Raw genomic sequence first — 25,545 nt, forward strand, 5'->3', positions numbered from 1 at the left:
ATATCAAATTGCGATGTATCAGCGGCATTCGTATCTATCAGAATTTGGAAAAAAAAAAGGAAGTTCAGGTAATTACCAAAAAAGTTGGGATAAATTGTAATTGGCTTTTCACTATGGATTTAAGTAAAATTACCTTTCTTTATAGGAAAAATCACTCCACACATCTATTTAAGGGTTAATATTACAACATATATTTGTAATTTTTTTAAAAAAATTACTACTTATAAAGTTTAAATTACAAGTATTAATAGATCAATTTTAATTTATAAATTAGTTGATTATATTTTATTAAATAATTAAATAATAATATACTTTTTCTTAAATATAATGTTTAATAAATGACCATATATATCAATCCTTTATTTTCTCCATTTAGTTGGACCCTATTTTGGTTGTTATCAATCTCCTAATTAATATCCTATTTAAGCAATAAAATTTTGATATTTTAATTAGCTCGGAATCAAAAATCGAGAACCAAACTGATCATCTGAATATCAAAGTTTAAAGAATCAGTAAAAAAATATTATTGATATAAATGGTAAATATTTTCTTATAATACCGAGAATAATTTATAAAACACATATAATACAAGTTTTTTTTCATGAATAATATATTTATCACACACTTTAACACACTTATAATACATCGTGTCAATTTCTTACCAAACATGTATATAATACATCATGTTAATTTCTTACCAAACATGCATAATATATTTTAAAACATTTATAATGCATTTATAATGCTATGTCGAAAAAAGATGGATTAAAATAAATTCAACTTTTTAGAGAAAAAAACAATTTTAGAAAAGAAGAGTCGCCAATTAAGTTTTTTTAAAGAAATTAAGAAAACTTAATTTAAAAGACCCTAACAGATTTAAGTTTTAAAAATTCAGAGAAAAAGGTACGAGGTTCTCATTTCCACTTTGAGAATGTGTTAAGCATTCAAAGTGGCCGCTAACGCGCGGTTATCCGATGATTTGAAAAATTAGTTGACTAACTTTTGAAAATATTAATTTAAAAGGAAACGAAGACTTTAAAATTATTATTTTTTTTAGAAAAAATGATCAAACTTAAACATTGAAAATAATATACATGTGTATAAAAAAAGGGCAGCCCGATGCACTTAAGCTCCCGCTATGCGCAGGGTCCGGGGAAGGGCCCGACCACAAGGGTCTATTGTACGCAGCCTTACCTTGCATTTCTGCCAGAAGTTGTTTCCAAGTAAAAATTTATCAAATGACTAAGTAAAGGTAGAAAATTATTTAAAGAGTAAATTAACATGAATTGATTTATCTTTAGGAGAATCTAATTAAGTTAAAATAAATAAAAATTAATATCTAAAAAAGTATAAATAACATAAGTAAATAAATTATTACAATCTGAATCAATATAACTAAACAATAAATAACACATGCAAATATAGCCCGACACTTAGTTTTTGTACGTCTGAACTAAGTTGTTGGGTCATCTGCATTTTGGGCCTTAAGCACAATTTCAATGTATATTGCAGTTGTATATACACTGTATATCGGACTGTATATATATTGTATACAGTGTATACAGTATTATTTCTGTATATCAAACTGTACACACACAATATACCACCTGTTTTTTCCATGTATCTGTTGTATCACTATGTATCAGACTGTATATATATAGTATATAAGCGTATACAATATTGTTTTCTGACATATCGAACTGTATAGATACTGTATATCAGTGTATACGACACTGTTTTCCACCTTTATTCCATGTATACAACCCAATATCAATATTCAAACCATGTATATTAGCTTCCTTTTCATATATCAACTTTCCAGCAATTCGAGCAAGATGATGGGAGACTCAAAACTCAATGATATGCAAGGATGAAATTCAAAGATGGACTCGAATTGATATCACATGTACCAAAATAAAATTACATAAGCATTTACTCATTTTAAGCTAAACCAAGGAATATAACATGATATTTTAAGCTATCAAATTGATGGACATCCTAGAAGTGACTAACAACATGCATATATATAGACAAAGGAAATAAAATAAGAAATATATTCAGTAACTAAAGAACACAGATTTAATATATACGCTATACTAACTCAAATTTTAAAGAAAGAATTAAATCAATTAGGCCATGAAAGTTCTAATTAAATAACGACTTTAAGCATATTTTTGTTATCTAAATCATGTTAAAAGAAGAAATTGAAAACATGAAAATCTATATTGTCAAAGAAAACTACTTGAAAAAATAATGAACAAAATTAAAAGTTTTCATGAAATAATCCTAGCAAATGATAGCTAATTAATCCTAACACATGCTAACTATAAGAAATTTCTATCATTAATATAATTATTCTTAATACATGCTAACTAACAAAAATAAGACTACAAATCAACTAAATATAAAACATGAATTAATTAAATAAAATAAAGTTGAGAAAAGATTTTACCTTTTTTCGGGCAATGAGACTGAAGACGACGTGCGGAAGACAATTTCACCACCACCCAAGAGCTTGATGGAACTCCAATCCACAAAAAGAAAAATTGAAAATTTAGAGTCGAACTTTCGTGGGTTTGATGTTATAAAAACACTGTTCTTAGTCTAAATTTCGATTTCAATCTCGTATTTTCCTAGAAGAAAAATATAGATTGAAAGATAAAAATTTTCACAACTTTTACAAATTCTTCATCAATTTTCGATGTGGGAGAATGGTTTTTTTTAGAAAAAACTAAAAATTTTAAAAATACAAATTATAATTAAACTAACATAACTAACTTTGTATTTAGTAAAAAATAAAATCTTTTGATAATTTTCGAATAACCACATAAATAGTAATCAAAGATATAGTTATATAGAAATATGTATATTATATTAAAATTTATAAAAAGATAAAAATAGTTAAGAATAACATGAAAATATCTTTGTTTTTATAAAAGCTAATTATTTAAAAAATGTTTGAAATTTAAAGAAACTCGATAGCTAAGTTGCATTGTGGAGGGTCAAAATTGGTTGTCAACATATATAATTCATTTTTAATATATAACAGATTTATCATAGTGTTGTTATGTATTGCTATAAATGATAATCAATAATTATTTATTAAAAATTACTCACCTAAATAATCTTTCCTTCTTTTTTTTGGTCTTCAGCGTTTTTTTAGTAGTGTATGTCACGATCCAACCCTGTAGGCCGTGATGGGTGCCTGAACTGGACACTCGCGTGTACCCTTGCTAACTATAAGTAAACATGTCTCCTCTTTGAGTCATAACGTACCAACAGGCAAGACAATATATAAGCCGACAAGGCTATCGTAACATATAGGCAAAACCTTACACGCATACATATACAACCCACATACATGTCTACAAACCTCTAAGAGTACGAATAGTAACATAAGGCGGGACAGGGCCCCCACCGTACCCACAATCAAATAAATATATACATAAAAGGTTTAGTACCAAAATTCGGCTCCGATTCAATGGAGCTTCTTCCAAATTTACTGAGTGGAATTCTAAAATGGCGGATCCCCAAAGAGTGCGTCTGTACCTACGGGCATGAAACGCAACTCCCCTAAAAGAGGGGATCAGTACAACATATGTACTGAGTATGTAAAGTATAAAACATCAAAAGAATGGCACAACTAACATAAGGATGCAGGGGCAAGTATAACATTCAACAAACCACTGTACCTACATCTCATAAAGTAAAGTCATACATACTATCATCGCATACTATACCCGGCCCGTTCGGGGACCCGGTGTAACAACCATATCACTCTGTTATCATAAGCATCTATGTGCTATTAGTGCTATCTCATATAATAATGCCGAGGAACGTACGACCCGATCCATTTATCATATAATAATGCCGAGGATTGTTCGGCCCGATCCATATATCATATAATAATACCGAGGAACATTCAGCCCGATCCGTATATCATATAGTAATATCGAGGAACGTTTGGCTCGATCCGTATATCATATAGTAATATCGAGGAACGTTCGGCTCGATCCGTATATCATATAGTAATACCGAGGAGCGTTCGTCCCGATCCGTATATCATATAGTAATACTGAGAAACGTTCGGCCCGATCCGTATATCATATAGTAATACCGAGGAACGTTCGGCCCGATCCGTATATCATATAGTAATACCGAGGAACGTTCGGCCCGATCCGTATATCACATAGTAATACCGAGGAACGTTCGGCCCGATCTGTATATCATATAGTAATACCGAGGAACGTTCGGCCCGATTCGTATATCATATAGTAATATTATAGCCAGCCCGGGACTCGGTGAAAATTTATCACGGTATACACGAGTGGAGTAGTGAGTAACCCTATGCAATTTACACCCTCATTGGAGACTTGTTGGACTAATCAAAATGAACTATTACTCAAAAATTAAGACAATAGCCATAACAAGTACCTTTGGAGTATCCTTATGTTTTGCATTAAAGTAGCCCTTTTGGAGTCATCTACTCGTATCAAGGCGTAATAAAATATCTTTTGGAATTCAAGAAAATGACCATCTTAGTGGACTTGAGAATGAGGCTTCATTGGGATCACCCATACTTCATCTATTTATTTCATAAAGTTCATGCCAAAAAAGAAGAAGATTAACTTTACCTACTTACTACTTTCCAAGGTATAGAAAAACTTGAGAAGCCATAGTTCAATTATTGGAAGAGTTCTAGCTTAAAGGAGTGAATAGGAGTCATGCTTTATACCACAACCTAAATTATACCAACTTAGGATGGTTGGATACTTTCACATGAATCGAGGCAAAAGGACTTAAGTTCTAAGAAATTAAACAAGTTAGCCATCTTAGTGTACTTAAGAATAAGAGCTTCTTGACAACTTTGTGCATTCTTCGTCCGTGACTTTCTATGGGCCATGCCAAAAAAAGAAAGAGAATAAGCTTTACATACCCTCTACTTTCCCTCATAAATCCATTATATACATATGTGCCGTGGAACGTACGGCCCGATCCTTAGGTAGTAACACATATCATACTTGGCCCATTAAGGGACTCGGTACCATAAACATTTCATCATAACATCATAACTTATGTCAAAGACATATCAAAAGCAAAGAAGGATAGCTTTACTTAATTATGCCAAAACATGCCAAGAGAAAGAAGGAAACTTCACATACTTACTACTCTTCATCGTATAGAAGCCTTGAGAGGCAATAACTCAACTAGTATAGGAATTCTACCATTGAGAAGTGAATAAGACTTATGAGTCATACTTGGAGTTCTACGAATGAAATTATCCCCACATTTCATATATCAATCACTTAAAGCTAAGACATGCCAAAAGAAGAAAAGGATAGCTTCACATACCTTTTTCGGAATTAATAGAAATCCGGCTTGCCTTGATACCTCCTTAACCTATTGACATGAAAATAATACTAAGATTAATAGCCTTTCACTTTCCAATAGCCCACTCCACAACCAAATACTAATAGGAGTCATTTCCTTATCTATTACCCCCGACTAGTTTGTTACTAGTTCCGATGCTACAGAAAATCGGGCAGCATTTCCCCTACAACTTCAACATTCCCGAGATTCCAACTCGGCCACAATATCAACAACCATACCAATAACAAAAACTAGCAACATATTTATAATTTAATCACTTCAACCTTACACAATACAAGCTCCAAACTATGATACAAAAATAGAGTTTCTAGTTTCCATTTTGCAAAACATTTAACCATACGAAGCGGGGGTCGTGTGGATGCAACCAACAGCTCCCCCACCTCCTTTAGAACAATTTTAGGCCCTGCAACACACCACCACACGACTAGCAGCAGCCCCCCCACGCACAACGCCTCATTTCGACTACAATTTAACTACGACGACTTCAATTTAGATTGTTGCTTTCGCTGAGCATATCCACAATTTTTTTATACTTTCAGCAGTATAAAAGGTACCTAATACACTTCAAAATAACCTCATAAAGTCCAAATTTAAAGGAGAACCCTTACCTTACCCGAAATTGGTCAAAACTAGCCAAAATTGTGCCTCGGAAACCTCCTTAGCGCAGCTGAAACTTCGGGGCTGCTTGGTAACATTTTGGGCTGCTCCAAACCATAATTTTTCATTACTAACATCTTTATAACATCGTGGTTCACCCTAGATAATTAATTCACGGAACAAAATCGGAGACTCACCTTTGTTTCTCCCAAATTCGGGCTCCCTCTCTCTCTAGCTTCAAGTTTCTCCCCTTTCTTTTCTCTAGATTTTTCTTGAAGCTTCTTGTTGATAAAGAGACTTAATGGATAAAGATGACTTAAAATTCATCAATATATATAGTAAACTTTATCTAAATCCCATAATGAAAAATTCTAATTACTATACATCCCTCATTGTATCAAAATTACCCGATATCCCCTTTTTTTCAACTTTTCTGATACATTAGTTTTGTATCTGATACATCAATTATCTAATGAGTAATTAATGAAGATCATCTATTTATAGATAATATCTTAATATAAGGGATGATTGGTTCTTTAAATCAATTACTAATCTAATTAATGGGATTAATTTGGTTAAAAAAATAACGGTTGTGAAGTTGAAGATTCAAGCCAAAAAAACAGAGCATAAATTCAAACCAACTTCGATTTCAATTTTTTTCCAGTTTTGGTGATACATAAGTTATGTATCTGATACATCAATTGTTAAAAAAATCAATTGTTATGTCCATGAAGATTCAAGCCAAAAAACAGAGCGTCGCCTCGAATGGAAAAAACAGAGCATCAATTCATACCGAATTTGATTTCAGTTATTTTTTCACTTTTGCTGATACATAAGTTATGTATCTGATACATAACTTTAGCTATAGAATAGTTAATGCACATCAGCTATTTATGAATAAAAGATTGGCTCTTTATATCAATTACTGATCTATTAAAGAAGGCGACAGTTATGTGCGTAAATTTTAAAAATTAATGTATCGGAATCATTAAATATTGAGAAATGAGAATCTGATACATGTGCATGATGTATCATAATAAATAAAACTTGATTCATTTATCAGAATTCACAAAATATGACACTTATGAATATTATACTCGATACAAGTTTGATACAGTAGAAATATAAAACATAAACTTTGATTTTATATTCGATTTTGACACCAGAGAAAAACATAGTAAATCTGATGTATGGAAATATTAAAACATATTAAATCTGATACATTACAATTTATGTATCAGATACATTAAAAGAATCAGAATCACCTAAAATGTTTACTATAAAAAAAAAACTACTGGACATCAATCAGTTCTCCTTGGTTTGGAGAGATGTCTCTCCTAGTTTTTTTTGGATCGTCGTTATCGCTAACACAACCATCCATGGCCTTCTGACAACAATATCTCCACCTATTGATGATTCAAAATCATCAAGAAAATTAGCCCTATATGCCGTTCTGAATCTCAATGGGTGGGACGGGATCTTCTTGATGACGTATTTCATTTCCTGCATTGACATGAAAATGGTTAAATACAACTTGAACTTTATACATAAATACGATGTATCATATGCATTAAAATATCTGATGCATGAGATGAGAATCTGATACATACAGAAGATGTATCAAAAACAATTATATATTATATTCTGATACATAAATGTAGAAGTATCAGAATCATTAAAACTTGAAACATCAAAAAATGACACTTACACATGATGTATCAAAAATAGTAAATCTCCAAAAAATTGCATTTGAAAAAAACATTATGTATCTGATACATAAATGTATATGTATCAGAATCATTAAAACTTGAAAATAACAAATACTAAGACTTAAAGATGATGTATCAGAAATAATAATTCTCAAAAAATTGCATATGAAACAGACATTATGTATCTGATACATAAATGTAGATGTATCAGAATCATTAAACTTGAAATAACAGAAACTAAGACTTAAACATAATGTATCAGAAATAGTAAATCTCAAATAATTGCATTTGAAAAAGACATTATGTATCTGATACATAAATGATACGTATCAGCTTCGTTAAAACTTGAAACAACAGAAACTGACACTTAAACATGATGTATCAGAAATAGAAAATCTCCAAAAAAATACATTTCAAAAAGACATTATGTATCTGATACATAAATGTATATGTATCAGAATCATTAAAAATTAAAACAATAGAAACTGACACTTAAACATGATGTATCAGAAATAGAAAATCTCCAAAAAAATACATTTGAAAAAGACATTATGTATCTGATACATAAATGTATATATATCAGAATCATTAAAATTAAAACAACAGAAACTGACACTTAAACATGATGTATCAGAAATATAAAATCTCCAAAAAAAATTCCTTTTAAAAATACATTATGAATCTGATACATAAATGATATGTATCAGAATCATTAAAACCTTCACAAAATTTTCATTCTAAAACAAAAAACTTAATTGAACACATACCTTTGGGAGATTAGGGCGTGTTGTAACCCCTTCAATCTTGTTGTCTATTTCTTTGGGTGCATGTTTAACTGTAGCTTTCGACTTCAATTTCTCACGTAGCTTATTCATCAGTGTTGGATCGTTACGATGTTTGGATCTAACTTCGTCGTAATCTTCCCAAGACGAATCAGAACCAGGAGAAACAAGAATTCGTTGATTTTTAGTGGACTGTTTGAGACCATGAACGGATTCCATTGAAGGGATGAGAAACAAAAACAGAAAGATTTACAGAAGAAAACAAATGATAAAAATTTAGAAGATTTTTCAAAGATTTTCAGAAGAAATCAAAATATACAAATTTTAGGAGAAATCAGATTGAATGAGGATGAAGTAAAATTCCATATAAGGAAAGATTGAAATATACCTTATTTGGAACCTTGAAATTGATTAACAGTTGAAGAGTAACAAATTAACTATAGCAAATTAGGGCAAGAATAAAGGAATAGGCGGATGTATCAGAGAGGTATAGAGAGAGAAAGGAAAAAGAGGGAATTTGGAAATTTTTTGGTGTATATGGGAATAAAAGTAAATATATTAGGGGAATATGTGTAAAAGGGTAATTTTACCATATATTATATATATATAGAGAGAGAGAGGCTACTTAATTAATGGGTTAAGTTTCCAAGACTTGGGCCCTTTCCTTGTGTTGGGCCTCTCTTGTTTTTCTTCTTTTTTTTTTCAAGCTCACTCACTTAGTTCCTATTTTTTTTTTTGTAATTCATGAAACATTTTTTTTTTGAAATTCCAATTTTGCCTTTAGCCTCTTCCAATATTTCCGAATTCTAAAATTTTCATAACCAACTTATGTGTAAGACAAGGTCAAGACATAGCATGGTCCTTAACTCGTTACAATTATCCCAAAATGTCCAAATGAGCAAAATACGGGTTATAACAGTGTATTTATAATTAATTGAATCGCATAAATGCTCCATGAAATCCATATGGCACTCTACTTGGTAAAATAATTATAGCAACAGCCTCACTTTCAAAATTTTTTGTATCAACTATATAAACCTGCAAGATTGAAATTTTATGCATATCAGAATAAACTTAAATTCCAAATTAATCAATCAACCCTCAAATTTTAAAATCGACATAACAAAAAAAAAGTATTATTTCAAAACTCACTGACTTGACTAATTTAAATTCATGTTTTATATAGAAAGTCTATTATGGGGTTCATTGTATGTCATTTGTAAACATCTCATATAATTATCACAAATACATGTAAAAGATTAAGAGGACACACAAATCGAAAAAAAATATGATAGTTATACTATGATTAACTTACTTGAGATTGATTTGTATTTTTATTGTGTGTGAATGTCACTATCCAACCATCATCTTCATCAACACCATTAAGTTTTGGAACAAATATAGCTCCACTACAAAAAATGTTTTTTGAAAAAATGTGATATTCTACCTTAATTAAATCCTCTCCATCTTCTTTGTCATCCTAATAATTAATCAAAATTTAAAATGAATATTAATTAGATAAATAAATATTACACTTTTAGAAAAATTCAACATAATATTATTGTCACAAATTTATAAGTAGCAACTACCTTAGAAATTTCAACTCTTCTTTCTTCAAAATGAAGTTTGGCTAGCCCTCCAAATTTAGCAAATCCTCCTGATAAATTCTTTTCTAAATACAAGGTCATGAGGTCTAGTTAGTAACATGAAAATATTTATTTTATTGCTAAATAATAAATATTTATCGTTAATTCTATTTAATATTTATCGTTTAATCCGTCACCCAAATTCAACTACTATGAGATCCGGTCTTGATATAATCGATCTACGAGCTCTACATGCCCTCACCACCACCTTTTACACACACACACAAAAAAAAAAGGAATCAAATTAATTAAATAATTTTACTAGTTTCATGATCATATAAATTTGAAATTAAATCAAGTTTTTTAAAAACATGTTAAAATACCTCATCATTATCTTCAAAACAAATTATATTGTGAAATACACAGCATGGTTCAATTTCAAACCATTTAATGGAATTAGCATCACCATAATGAGGCATTATTCCAATTCTTGCATATCCATCTTTATCATATTTTATTAATCTGCAAAAATCAGAAGTATAAATATGCATTAATCAAGGATTTAATAAAAAAAAGTATTTCATTAAATTTAGTTATCACAAATATTTTTTTCATAATATAACATGTTTGAAATACTTACTGCTCTCCAATAATAAGTCTACTTAGGTCAATAGTTAGCGGAAAATCGATAATTAATTGTAAAATATTAGAATAACATTAGCATATATATATATATATATATATATATATATATATATATATATATATATATAACTGGATTTAAGTTCATACATATATACTAAACTATAAATATTTACACTATCAGTACAATGTAATTGGTTATAATGAATTTTTACTTTATTTTTCAAGTTATCATATAAAGTTTTATAGAAAAAAATTACCTATTAGTGTAGTCCATTTTATTTGATATATATTATTAGTCACACATAAAACTTAAATGCATAATAATTACCTCTTTGTAATTCCAATTTCATGGCAAATGATACACCTATTAAATTTGACATCCACCTTTTGAAGCATTTGTTTTCCATCAGCTGAAAATAGGTATTAAGTGAATTTAAAAATAAATTAGGAAACTAAATAAACTTTCAAAATGGAAAATAACATACCTGAAATGATTCCTAGCTCAAGACAAGGCTTTAATGGATTAATTCCTATTATAACAAGTTCACCCGTATTTGATACTCTCTGTTGACACATAATATAATTAAGTTTTGTTCAAATTCAAAGAAAAAAACATTTAAAAAAAATTCATTCATTTGATCTACAAAAAGAAGGGATAATTATTAATTACGACTCTAAACATTTCGGTCAACTAATTTATAAAATACGTACAAAATGTTCCGATTGGGTATACTATACAGTAAATACATAATGTACAATGTAATTAAGTAACAAAAAATATATCTTTTCTAATAGTCTAAACTTTCTAGATTAAACAATCACACACTCTAAGAATTTTTGCATAAAATATTCATTCTAAAAGATTTATTGTTTAAACTTTTTAAAAATGCTGACAGATGCGCACATGTCAAATCCTTCATAAACAATATATTTTTTAGGACCCAATATAAGTTTTGTGATGAGTTATTACCTTTAGATGGGCTGTGAATGATTGACTCCAAGCTCCATTAACAGTCCAATTACCCAAAGTTTCTAGTGTTTGTATGTTTATCTCTTGAGGCATATGATTTTCAGCAATTAAATAGTACTTCTTTGAGTGCTCAAACACATTTGTATTGCTTATATATTTGTGTAATAGCTACAAGACAAGGATACATATATGTTACTCGAATTCTTCAAAAATTATAGTATTATATTGAATCCTTCAAAAATGTACCATCTTTAGTGTATCTTATTCGTACTCGATAATATTAATTTTGAAGAGTCTGATCAACATAGGCTTAAACTATGTTAACAATACGACCATTTCTTTACATTAAAAGTATTTATTTGAGAACATCCTAACACAAACATAATGTTAGATACCTTCCGCCCTTGACCAGATGTCTCAATTTGGAGCTTTGAATATGAAATATATACCCTACCCTTAACCTAATGTGTTAATTAGCTATGAGTTCACACGAATCTGTTGGCGCGCACTGCATGGTCTATTCGGGGGTGGCACTCCCAACATATTTTTTTTCATATCCATGGTTTGAACCTGAAACCTCTAGTTAAGGGTGAAGCAGTCCACCACTGCACCACAACCCATGTTGGTAACTCAGTTGTTATTATATATTAACATGATGTCTCTATAGAACCACAAACTTCAAATACTGAATATGTCTCACATAAAAGGTCTCAGGTTGAAGCTCTGTATTGAATAAAATAATACAACAACAACAACCCAGTGAAATCCCACAACATGGGGTCTGGGGAGTATTGAATAAAATAATATAAATAGAAAATGTTTCCCTTTTAATAAGCCTTACACAATGGATTAGTCATGACCCTATGCAGATACTGAATATCGAATTAAAAAAAATATACTAGATGAATAAAAGTTGGATGAAAGAGTTATAGTTTAAGACATACCACATTTAAAACGGAAGCCATTAAAACAACAAGAGCATCCCCTTCAATATTAGGAAGAAAACCTGGTTTCTTTAGATTCTTTTCCATGTTGAATGTGTATGCTTGTACATATTTGTTTTTGTACAATATATTCCATTTGTTGACCTTTCCTTTTTCTTTTGTGAAGTACAAAGCATGAAGCATTCCTTCACCTTCAATCCATAGATGACTTAATTTTCCAAATATTGACTTGGTTGGTTTTAATCATCCAAAGAGAGGGTTTGATCCGGCCAGACGTAGATTCAGAATTTAAAATTTGATCGATTCAATTTTTACTGAAATAATAACTTACACTTTTTGAAATTATGATGTAAAAATTTAAGATATATTTTTACGCTGTGTTAAAAATATAACATTGAATTCAGTTAAACCTATTAATTATATGGTACATAGGTATTTGCCTACAAATGACACTAATTAAGGTTTGTTTGTTTGTCACGCCCCGGGAGGGTACCCTAGACATAACCGGCACTCAGAAACCATCTCTGGCTCCCAAGCGAACCACATAGCCTGATCACACATCTGTTCATTCATTTATTCAGCGAAAAGTTTAAAAATAAAGAGTAATTTAGCGGGAAACTCAAATTACCCATTCAACTCAAAGAATAAAGGTCATGGGCCGACAGATCAACTAAAATATTTGTCATTTAAAAATAGTTTGACAAGAAATACTCAATCGACTCATCACTATCTAGTCTATGAAGCCTTTATCACTACTATCTAATTGGTGCCAATGACATGTTCATGGCTACCTCAAATCAAAATGAAAAGGGCTAACTCGATGCAAGAATACACAGACGGTGTCCTCCGAATGTAGGGGAGGACTCACCAATACGCTGAGTGCGAATAGATCCCCAATGATGCTCCTATTGACGATCTCTTAAACCTGTCTCTGCATCATGAAACGATGCAGGTCCAAATGGACGTCAGTACGTGGAATGTACTGGTATGTAAAATGGCAGAATGAAACATACCTCAAGGAAGAATAACATCGGTCCACATATCTCAAATCAGAAAGATAAGAGGGACTCAAATAAAGCATCGTAAATCTAAAGTAAGGCTACAGTTTAGACAGAGACCAATCATATACCATACAATCCAATCCAATTATGTATAATACAGTTCAATCAAATCATTTACAATTCGATCCCTTTCAATCATGTACAATCCGATTGTATACACTCAACTCAACAATCAACTCAATAATCAAATCCAATCTAGTCACATACCATTCTATTCAATCCAATCACAATTCATCTACTCCAATCCGACCATATACAATCTACTCAACAATCAGCTCAAAGGACTTTACTCAGTAAATATGCAAATTAAATTATGCAACGTTTTACAATTCAACTCAAAGGACTCAACTCGATAAATATGTAACAACTCACTCAAGTGTCCTAAGTCTAACAAGAAATAGTTTAGATAGGACTAACTCATAAGCATATAGCAACTCAACTCAACTCAACTGACTCAGAGTACTATCAAGACCTAAATGAGAGTTTCTCTTAACCGACAACCATCACTTATGAGCCAGTGAAAGTACAACAAACCGACGTTGTTGCCGCGTCCGTTCATACTTTGCCAAGGTATGAACGAATCAACCAATCATGGATCCAATCCAACCAGGTCCTATAATGTTAGGACAAATCTCTTGGGGAAGCATCCGACTTTAACGGTTCCATCCCCCCTACATTTGGCGATGCAGTTATTGGGTTCGAGTACGGACTATACTCTTGCCCAATTCGGTGCTCGATACTCCTCCCATGACTCCATGCTCATAAAACTCCTCCAATCATCTCAAACAAGCCCTCACGGCTAGTTTCATGTAGAACATTGCCACCTCATCAACTCTGTTCTCATTTCAACTCAATTAACTCATAATGACAAGTCTCATTGGACCTTCTTTCAAATCGACTCATCTCAAATCATCAAACTCTTCTCTTTAAAAATTTATACAATCTCAACTCAATGAATGCAGAAAAGATTATGTACATTAAAATATAATTCAACTCCTCAACTCAAACTCAAAATAGATACTTTAATGTAAAAATACTCAACTCATTTAAAGGCTCCTCATACTCAACTCATACTTAAACTCCTTTCTAAATCAAAGAGGAAACTAATAATTCTTTAGACTCAAAATAGTGTATGAGTAGTTTATGCAAAAAAGTTCACAAATAATTTATTTAAAACTCCTTCTCAAAAGATCCTTTATTTCCAAAATACTCATAAGACTCCAATCAACTCAGATTATGCAGATCACATATCACGTAATCACATTAGACTCCAATCCGCTCCATCACATAACATCCTCATCAATACAACTCTTCATCAATCATTCTACACATATTAAATAAGCACCATTCACGTCATCACTCACATCGTCATCAAAACATCATCATCACATCATCATCATATATTATCATTTACATCATCATCAAACATTATCATCACATCATTGTCAAGTATTATTTTCACATCAATTATCAAACATCTACTCCAAAAATCCTTATTTTTGTCCTATGTTCATTTTATAGAAGCAAAAGGGACATTCTTAACTAACCAATTCATTCTTTTCATTCCAATCAATACATATATATACACATAACTATCCATCTCAACCTCAAGACATTTATGACAAGAAATCTCATCTTGGGTTCATGTGAATGAAACATGAACCCATACTCTCAGCAAAACTCAACTCAAGAATATCGTCAATACCTATAAATCTATATACAAAGATACATTTGTAGTTAATAATATGAAAAATACTATTTAGCAACTCAAGTCATTAAAATCATCAATCAACCATTTGTATCTAAAAACATTCCATAGTTTAGGGAAAACTTTCAAGAAAACCTTTCTAAAAGGTTCAACTCTTTCACAACTCCTAACCAACACATCTGTGGGCATATGGAAGAACTCAATCCATATTTTAGGTTAGCCTTACATACCTTGTTTGAATACTTTGAAGAAAACCTTGTGTTGGGTCTCCAAGGGAGAACTAAAATCTTGAAGCTCTTGGACCATTCTTCTTGTTGGAAATGGAGAAGAAGAAGAAGAGAAAGAGAGAGAAGATCCTAGGGCTTTTAGAGAGAGAGTGAGGGATTGAAAATGATCCCAAAATGTGTTAGGGCTGATACATATATAATTTGGGTAAGTTCCCAAATTACCCCTCCTCAAAAGTTCTGAAAATAGGCTAAAAATGCACCTGGCGCGATAGTGGCACGTCGCGCCCTTGCAGCGTCAGGCTGATTACGCCTAAAACCTGCACACCTCGTAGTGGCGCGCCGCGCCAAGGACCAAACTACTGAGGCACATTCTTGGCGCCATAGTGGCGCGTCGCGCCCTTATAGCACCAAGGCCAATATTTTCTGGGTTCTGAAAATTGGCTCGAAAAACCCTGCACACCTTTTAGTGGCGCGCCGCGCCAGAGCCCAAACTACTGAGGCATGTTTCTGGCGCGATAGTGGCGCATCGCGCCACTGCGGCGCCAAGCCCAGTTTTCCAGCAATTGCAACCCAGGCCTGAAAATCTCTACTGTGCTAGTTTATCTTAGGATCGCCATACCTTTCGACTCCAAACTCCAAAATTTACATTCTTGGTGGCGTTGGAAAGAAGACTCGACGACCATTAATTTAATAGGTCGTGGGCTACCCAGATCGTCATATATCAAAAGATAGGATCGTTAGAAGTCAACCCCTCATGCAAACTCCTCCTCAAACTTAGCCACGACGAACCTTTTGGCTTGATTTGGTCCTAGGGGTCCATCATGACCCCACATCACCTCTAACGCTCTTTAATTACTTAGGAACTCATCCTAACTCATGTGAAAAATTTTAAGTCCTCCGATCCGAGTCTACACTCACGTGAAGAAATGTTCGAATCTTAGCGAAAAAAATTCCGGGGTGTCACATTGTTACGAAGAAAAATACTTTTTTTTTAGAAAAACAAAATTCCTTAAAAATCAAGAAAATAACTTTCAATTGATGAGAGTACAAGAGAGTAAAAAAAGGTTTCATAAGTTGCATTATATATTGATGAATGTTCGCTGTTCAATTTTATATTTTTAAAGTTCGATTTCGACAATTGAAAAGAACTATCAATTATCAAACTTTTAATGCTCCGTTCGATGCTAATATATCAAACTTCCATATGGGTAAATTTCAATATGATAATTCGATAATATCGTTTTGAAATTGAAGTTGGTTGTTCATAAAATATATGTTAAAAAAAATATGAAAAGATAATACACACAAAAGGGAAAAATGGAGTCTTGTACAGGATATGAATATCTCAAATTAAATATTCAAAAGATGGGGCATTGGAATTGTCAACAGCTTAAAATTGATTAAAATTCAAATAGATAAGGCAGGCTGCAAAGATATATTAAGAGTGTGGACAGAATATTGCATGAAAATCAGAATACATACACTAACATATTTTGATATACTATAGTATCGAATATCAAATGCGTATATTTTTTTAAATTTTATTCCTGAATATTGTATGAATTTTTTTTAACAAATATCAACTTGTTAATTTAATCAATTTTTTGGTGATTTTAGTTCAACGCGCTCTAATTAATGGTCTCCTCCCTACCTTCAAACACCACAACCCGCTACACTAATCCATACCAACCCCAAACCGTGGCACGTTCACTCCGTGCAGAAACTAAATTTTTTTACTAAATGTGTTCAAAATATGAATGTCACACTCCGGGAGGGTACCCTAGACGTGACCGGCACTCGAAGACCATTGTTGGTCCCCAAGCGAACCACCTAGTCCAATCACATATCCGTTCATTCAATCAATCAGCTGAAGGTTTAAAATAAAGAAATAATTTAGTAGGCAACTCAAATCATCAATCTAACTCAAGGAAGAAAGGTCATGGGCCAACAAATCAAACTCCACTTTGTGTTATTAAATAGTCTGACAAGAACAATTCAAGAAAATAAAATACTCAATTGACCCATCACTATCTAGTCTATGAAGCCTCTATCATTACTATCTAATTGGTGTCAATGACAGGTTCATGGCTACCTCAAATCAGAATGAAAAGACTAAACTCAACGCGAGAATAACATAAGTGGTGTCCTCCGAATGTAGGGGAGGACTCACCAATAAGCTGAGTGTGAACAGATCCTCAACGGTGTGCCTATTGATGATCTCTTAAACATGTCTCTGCATCATGAAACGATGCAGGTCCAAATGGACGTCAGTACGTGGAATGTACGAGTATGTAATATGGCTGAATGAAACACGTGTCAAGATAAAACAATACCGACTCAAATATCACAAGTCATAAAGATAAGAGATACTCAATCAAGGTGTCATAAGTCTAAAATAAGAACACAGTTTAGAGAGAGACCAATCATATACAATCTAATCCAATCCAATCATATGCAATCCAATTCAATCATATACAATCCGATCCAATCCAATCATATACGATCCGATCTAATCCAATCATATACGATCCGATCCAATCCAATCATATACGATCCAATCCAATCCACTCATATACGATCCGATCCAATCCTATTCAATCGTTTACAATCCAATCACATACCATCCAATCCAATCATATACAATCAACTCAACAATAAACTCAAAGGACTCAACTCAATAGATATGCAAATTAGAATTTAGCAATGTTTTACAATCCAACTCAATCATTTACAATCTCAATCAAACCAATCATACCATGCACAATTCATTCAATTTGAGAGTTTCTCTAACCGACAACAATCCCACCACCTATAAGTAGGTGATGTACAATGAGCCACGTCATTGCCACGTCCTTCCATACCTTGCCAGGGCATGAACGAATCAAACAATCATGGATTCCATCAATTAGTCAAGTCCTATCATTTCAGGACAATAAAATGGGAAACATCCGACTTTAACGGTCCAATCCCATGGGAAACATCCGACTTTAACGGTCCAATCCCTTTCTACGTTGGCGGCGTAGTTTATGGGATTCGAATATGGACTATACTCTTACCCAATTCGGTGCTCAATGCTCCTCCCAAGACTCAATATGCACATATCTATCAAGTGAGTAAAATACTCAAAATACTCATTTAGTCTCTTAGGACTTAGTTTCAAATCAACTCATTTAGTCTCATTGGACTCTTTTCAAAACTCAATCATTCTGGTCTCATTGGACCTTCTTTCACAATAAACTCATCTCAATCATCAAACTCCTCTTTTAAAAATTTGATACCATCTCAACTCAATGAATGCAGAAAATATTAGATGCATTTAAAACATAATTTCAACTCCTCAACTCAAACTCAAAATATATATTTTTATGTAAAAATACTCAACTCGTTTATACTCAAAATACTCATGTTCAAAAATGATAATTTAGAGACTTCTCAAACTCAACTCATGCTTAAACTCTTTTTAAATCAAAGATGAAAATAATCATTCTTTAAACTCAAAATAGTGTATAAATAGTTTATGCAAAAATGTTCACAAATCATTTATTTAAAACTCTTTCTCAAACAATCATTTATACTCATGTGACTCCAATCAAATCAAATTATGCAAATCACATATCATATAGTCACATTAGACTCCAATTTATTTCATCTCAAAACATCATCATCAACATAACCTCTTAATCAATCATTTTTCCTTAGTTAAATAAACATCATTCACCTCATCATCGAACATCATCATTCACATCATCATCAAACATCATCATTCACATCATCATCAAACATCTTACACCAAATTTTTTATTTAATTCTATGTTTAATTTATAGGGACAAAAGGACATTTTAGCTCTACCAAGGTTTTGTTCCTTTTTATACCATTCACATTTATAACTATCCCAATTCATTTTTTTCATTCCAATCAATACATATACCCAAAAACCATCAATCTCAACCTCAAGACAATTATGACAAAAATCAATCTCAACCTCTTTATTATCACATTCCACTTCATTAATATTACCGTGTCGAAATATGACACCCGATCCAATAATATAGTGTCGGCTCGTGACACCCAATCCAAATATATCGTGTTGACTCGTGGCACCCGATCCAAATATATCATGTCGGCTCGTGACACCCGATCCAAATATATCGTGTCGGCTCGTGACACCCAATCCAAATATATCGTGTTGACTCGTGGCACCCAATCCAAATATATCATGTCGGCTCGTGACACCCGATCCAAATATATCGTGTCGGCTCGTGACACCCGATTCAAATATATTGTGTCGGCTCGTGACACCTGATTCCATAATATTAATAATATATCATTCTTTATTATCACATTCCACTTCATTAATATTACCGTGTCGGAACATGACACCCGATCCAATAATATAGTATCGGCTCGTGACACCCAATCCAAATATATCGTGTTGGCTCGTGGCACCCAATCCAAATATATCGTGTCGGCTCGTGGCACCCGATCTAAATATATCGTGTCGGCTCGTGACACCCGATCCAAATATATCGTGCCAGCTTGTGACACCCTATTCCATAGTATTAATAATTTATCATTCTTTATTATCACATTCCACTTCATTAACAATATTTTGTCAAGTCTTCTTTATTCAGGACATCACTTTTGATAAGGCAAGTTTAAGATTATGGATTTTACGGTCTTGAGATTGTAGACTAATCACAACAACATTTCAACCATCTAAACCACAACAATTAAATGCATAAAAAAATTCACAATATTACTCAACGACTATCAATCACTATTAAGAGTCTATCTATGATATTAGAATAAACTATAACCTACCTCAATTGAAGAATCGAAGTCAAACAAGTTAATCCACCAATACCTTTTCTTTATTCGATGCCTCAGAACGTTTTCAATCTATCAAATATATAATATTCATAAGTACACGAGTCTGTAGACACTCATATTACTATATATCTAGCCTAGACTCAATAATCTATCCAAATCCATAATCAGATTCCTAAATTTTGATACCAATTAATATCTCAAGTCTCATATTCATAAATCTTAAGCAAAGATTAGTTTCAATTCTTTCAAATAATATAACTCTAATGATATTTACATAATACAATATCCTTATTACTTAATTATCTATCTCAATATATTAAAACTTGAATTATAAAGTAATAACTATATAAGGAAAATTCCGAAATTAATGAAGAGCAATATGGACATGACGTCAACTCCTGCAACCAACAATTTGCAGTCAATTCACAATCCTATATCCCTTAATCATTGCAACGATTATTATGGAATCATTGGCCATCATTAGCCAATGATGCAATTAACGTTAACCACCTTCACCCACGATCGATATATTCTGAGTTCGAATTACACTGAAATGGAGGTACGAAAATACTATAAATCCTCTAAAATGAAAAAAAACAAACAATAACCACGGTGCCCCCACTTATCCCAATTTTCACAATAATCATACATACACGTATGCCAATTTCCAACAATCCTCCACTATATTCTTTATATTAAAATACTACTATTCTTTATCACATATACAGGTTATAATTTAATGGAGAATTGGAGGTGAAATCCTCACCTGATCGTTCCTTCTGTCGCCTCACTTTCCAACAGGTAGTAAATATCCTTTAACTTATTTTAATAATATGAGACAAATAGTATAAAGTATTAAATAAATTATAAATTTAGCCATTAATTAAATTAAATATATAAAATTATTTTTCAATTAAATAATCATAGTTATCGAATAGTTTAAAATATTCATTAAAAATTTACAGAATAAGTCTTTTATGGAAAAAAAAAGTACTAATACTCAAAACAACTTACCGGATAGTTACAAATATTAAATATATTATACCCTACAATAAACATAATTTTGCAGGTAACTAGCTAGTTTCACTTATTATAAGCTGCATGCAGTTATTTTTTTTTAGATGATTTGATAGTGTTAAAAAAATTATATTTTAAACACTTTCTTACCGTTTCTTACGTAAACACCCTCTGGAAATCATTTGGAATTTCCCCTTGAATTACAGTCACTCCTACAGTTCTCCAATCTCTTCAACAGGTGCGAAATTATTCTGTCAATTATTTGTTGGTGAAAATACACAAAGTTATGAACTAAAATATGTACCAAAATAGGATTGCAACGATGTGACTTTTTTTTTCAGGATTAAAAAAAAAGCCATCTAACGTATTAAAGGTACGTTAAGACACCATTCGATGCAAGATAGTCAAAACGCGTTTTGAACGCGTAGTCAACAAAACGCATTTTGAACGCGTAGTCAAAAATGGAACAAAACGCGTTTTGAACGCGTAGTCAATAAGGGAGGTGCAATACGCGGATTTTACGCATTTCTAGTTTTCTATAAATAGAGGACCTCTTGCCCTCATTTAGATCGTCCCACAAAATACAATCCAAAAGAGTAAGAACACAAAGAGAGTTATACACCAAGATAAATATTGTAGTCTTGAGTGTCCTCTTTAGTGAGTTGTTTCTTTTACAAGAAAGAAGTGTTAATTGTTGTAGTCTCCTTGTATTTGAGATTAGTATACTCCATATTTTAATAGTGAGATCCTTCTACCCCATGGTTTTTTCCCATCTATCTGTTAGAGGGGTTTCTACGTAAAATTTTTGTGTCCAATTTATTTTCATATTTATTGTCATATCAAACTTTAGTTATGGTGCTTTCTCCCCCCAACATTTGATACTATACTATAAAAACAAAATTAATTAAAGAGGTCAACACAATAAAAAATCGAATAAGAATTCAAATTACCTCGAAAGAAAATACCTGAGATGGAGATAAAGGTTGATCCACAAATTAAAAGGTCAAACCTACAAAATTGTCCAATAATTTGGAAATAGTTTCCTTCATAACTTTTGGAACATCCATTATCAAGGGAAAATGTTCCAAATTTGTCAAAAATGGCTGTTAATATAAATGAAGCAAGTTATGAGATTGTGCCAAAGATTCAAAATTGCACCAAATGTAATTTGTGCACGAATTTCAAGAAAAAAGAAAGATATTTGAAATTAATGGTATGAAATCAGTCAATTTCCAATCGACATGTGATTTTCAATGAAAAGTTAGTTAGAAATTTACCTTCAAATTAGATGAGACTGAGGCTTTCAAGTCTTTAAAATTTAAATTTTGGTATAACAGGCCTTTGCAAGCAGCAATAATTAACTTGACATGTATAACTACAAGCAGCCATTAATATTTTAAAAAATCTTCTTTTATTTATCTCTTCACTTTTTTTTTTGTATTATTGAAAACCTGAATAAGAAGGTAGGATGTTGTTTTGATGCGCGAGAATTGGATGAATTTATAGTTAGTGTGACCACAAAGCATTATTATAGTTTCCCCACCAAGTAGCTGCTCCCGTGATATAATTTATTGCTAGTCTTTTTGGGGGGTTTCCCACCTTATAGGGTTCGGTATCTGCATCTAGACTCGATTAATTCATATTCATGCTTAAATTCACGTGTATGCTCAATGGCAGGATGAACACATGAAGTAGTACTCAAAGAGATTATATATACATAAAAAATAATTTTAATATTGTATATACATATAATTTTTCAGAAAAAGAGAGCTGAATGAACTCCTTAGCGTCCTCTAACTCTGCTTGTGTGCACGCTTTTGAATAAATCAGTTTTCAAAATTGTAATGCAGTCATAGGGACTTTGAGAGTTTTGTTTAGGACGATAATTTATGAGACACAAGTGTTAACACTTGTGTTAACCTCCTTTTATTCTGAGTGAATTTGGTGAGTGAATTTGGTGAGTTTATTTCTCTCGATATTGTGTATTCCCTTTTATATAGTGGATTGCTCATGTTCTCTAGAGGATGTAGGTCGTTGACTGAACCACGTTAAATATTTGTGTTTCTTTTGGTATATTTCTCATTTGTCTTCTTACTCATGGTCTATCCAAGTTTGCTTTATTATCTTTCACATGACACTTAATTATTTCGGCCCTAACACATATGAAGGTTTATAAATTAAACTTACCATGAAAGTAAAAGATGGATGAATACATGATACTTGATATCTTAATTTTTTTTCTCCATCGAATCGTTGATCATATATCTAAAGTATGACGTTCGTATCGAAATAAATTAAAAAATCCCTATTTAGCTTAGCCAGTCTCAACTAATTAAGTAAGGCTTGATACATGTGTCATAACAGAAAATCTAAAGTAACTTTCATATAACTAGATAATTATTGTACATAATTATTAAAAGTCATAAAGCCTAGTTCTGCGATGTACGAAAAATCGATAAATTCCACGGGGTGGTGGGAAGGATCGCTAGCTCCTTGTATCGTTCTAATTTCATTTGCACCTATGAATGTGTTTGGTATGAAGGTGTCATGCCTCGGGAGGGTACCCTAGACGTTATCGACACTTAGAAGCCATTACTGGCTCCCAAGCGAACCACTTGGCCTGATCACACATTCATTCATTCAGCGGAAGATTTAGTTTAAGAGAAAAATAAATCTTAGTGGGCTAACTCAATCAACAATCTCAATCATTCTAATCAGAAACATAGTTTGAAAGAAAACTAATCAAGAGTTAAAGACATCAAAACAAATCCATCACTATCTAGTCTATGAAGCCTCTATCTCTACTATCTAGATGATGTCAATGACAGATTCATGGCTACCTCAAAAGAACTACTCATAAGCAATTGAAAAAAAAATGAATATGTTCCCTCCGAAATCAAGGAGGTCTCACCATTATCAGGAAAGAAATAAATCTTCAATGAAGCGTCTGTTGATGATCTCTAATACCTGTCCCTACATTATAAAATGATGCATGCCCAAATGAACGTCAGTTCATGGAATGTACGAGTATGTAATATGACAAAATAAAACAACAATACATCAAAGGTACTCAAGATAGAATGAAATTCACCCAACTCAATATAATATGCAAGTATAAAATATAACAATGCTTTAAGATGGGCTCAGTAATATAGAACTTGTTCAAAACATGCCATATACTTTCATGCATAATCTGGGAGTCTCTCTTAACCGACAACAATCCCACTACCTATAAGTAGGTGATGTACAACGAAATGACATCGTTACCACATCCATCCAATACTTGCCAAGGTAAAGGACAAATCAATCAATTTTGGATCCACAATCAATCAAGTCCTATCTTGTCAGGACAATAAAAAGGGAAACATCCGATTTAACAGTTCAATCCTCTCCTACGCTGGCTACGTAGTTATTGAGTTTTACTCTCACTCAATTCAGTGCTCGATACTACTCACAAAACTCAATATGCTCATGCAAGTTAAACCAATCAGTTCAATCAAAACTTTCAACTAGTCTCATTAGACTCTCATCAAAACTCGATCCCATCTCAATCATTATACCTTTTCAAATTAACTCAATCCAATCCACTCATTTAGATTAAATACTCAACTCTCTTAAATCTCTTTAAAACATGCAATCTTGACTCAAATAATGCATAGTGAAATCACGATTAAAATAGTTAAAATCTTAAAGACTCTTTCAATTCAACTCTGGCTCGACTCATTCTCAAATCATCAAGTTCTTTCCAAAAATATATTTTCAAAATCAATCCCAACTAATCTGTCTCAAAACCATCATTTATGCTCAAAATATTCATGTTCAATATAATAATTAAAAGACTTCTGGGACTCAACTCATGCTTGACTCAGTCTCATGCAGGACATTTACCATTCATACTTTCAAGCTCAATCAATGCATAAAATCAAATATAATCTTCAATTAAGGTTCATGTGAATGAAGAAATGAACATGCATCCAGATCAAATACTCAACCCATTAACATCATCAATACGTATTTAATTAAGTTCTAGGAACTCAATAGGACAATAGATAACTCAATAATTCATGAATTTAAGAA

The 25,545-nt window shown here is 32.1% G+C and overlaps 1 pseudogene; it reads right to left on the minus strand.

The window, feature by feature from the left end:
• Nucleotides 1-10,258: 10,258 nt before the first annotated feature.
• On the minus strand, nucleotides 10,259-22,857 carry LOC129903785 (carotenoid 9,10(9',10')-cleavage dioxygenase 1-like; annotated as a pseudogene).
• Between the last annotated feature and the right edge of the window lie 2,688 nt (nucleotides 22,858-25,545).

This window comes from Solanum dulcamara, chromosome 9 (genome assembly GCF_947179165.1).
Source record: "Solanum dulcamara chromosome 9, daSolDulc1.2, whole genome shotgun sequence".
In the NCBI taxonomy this organism is placed as follows: Eukaryota; Viridiplantae; Streptophyta; class Magnoliopsida; order Solanales; family Solanaceae; genus Solanum; species Solanum dulcamara.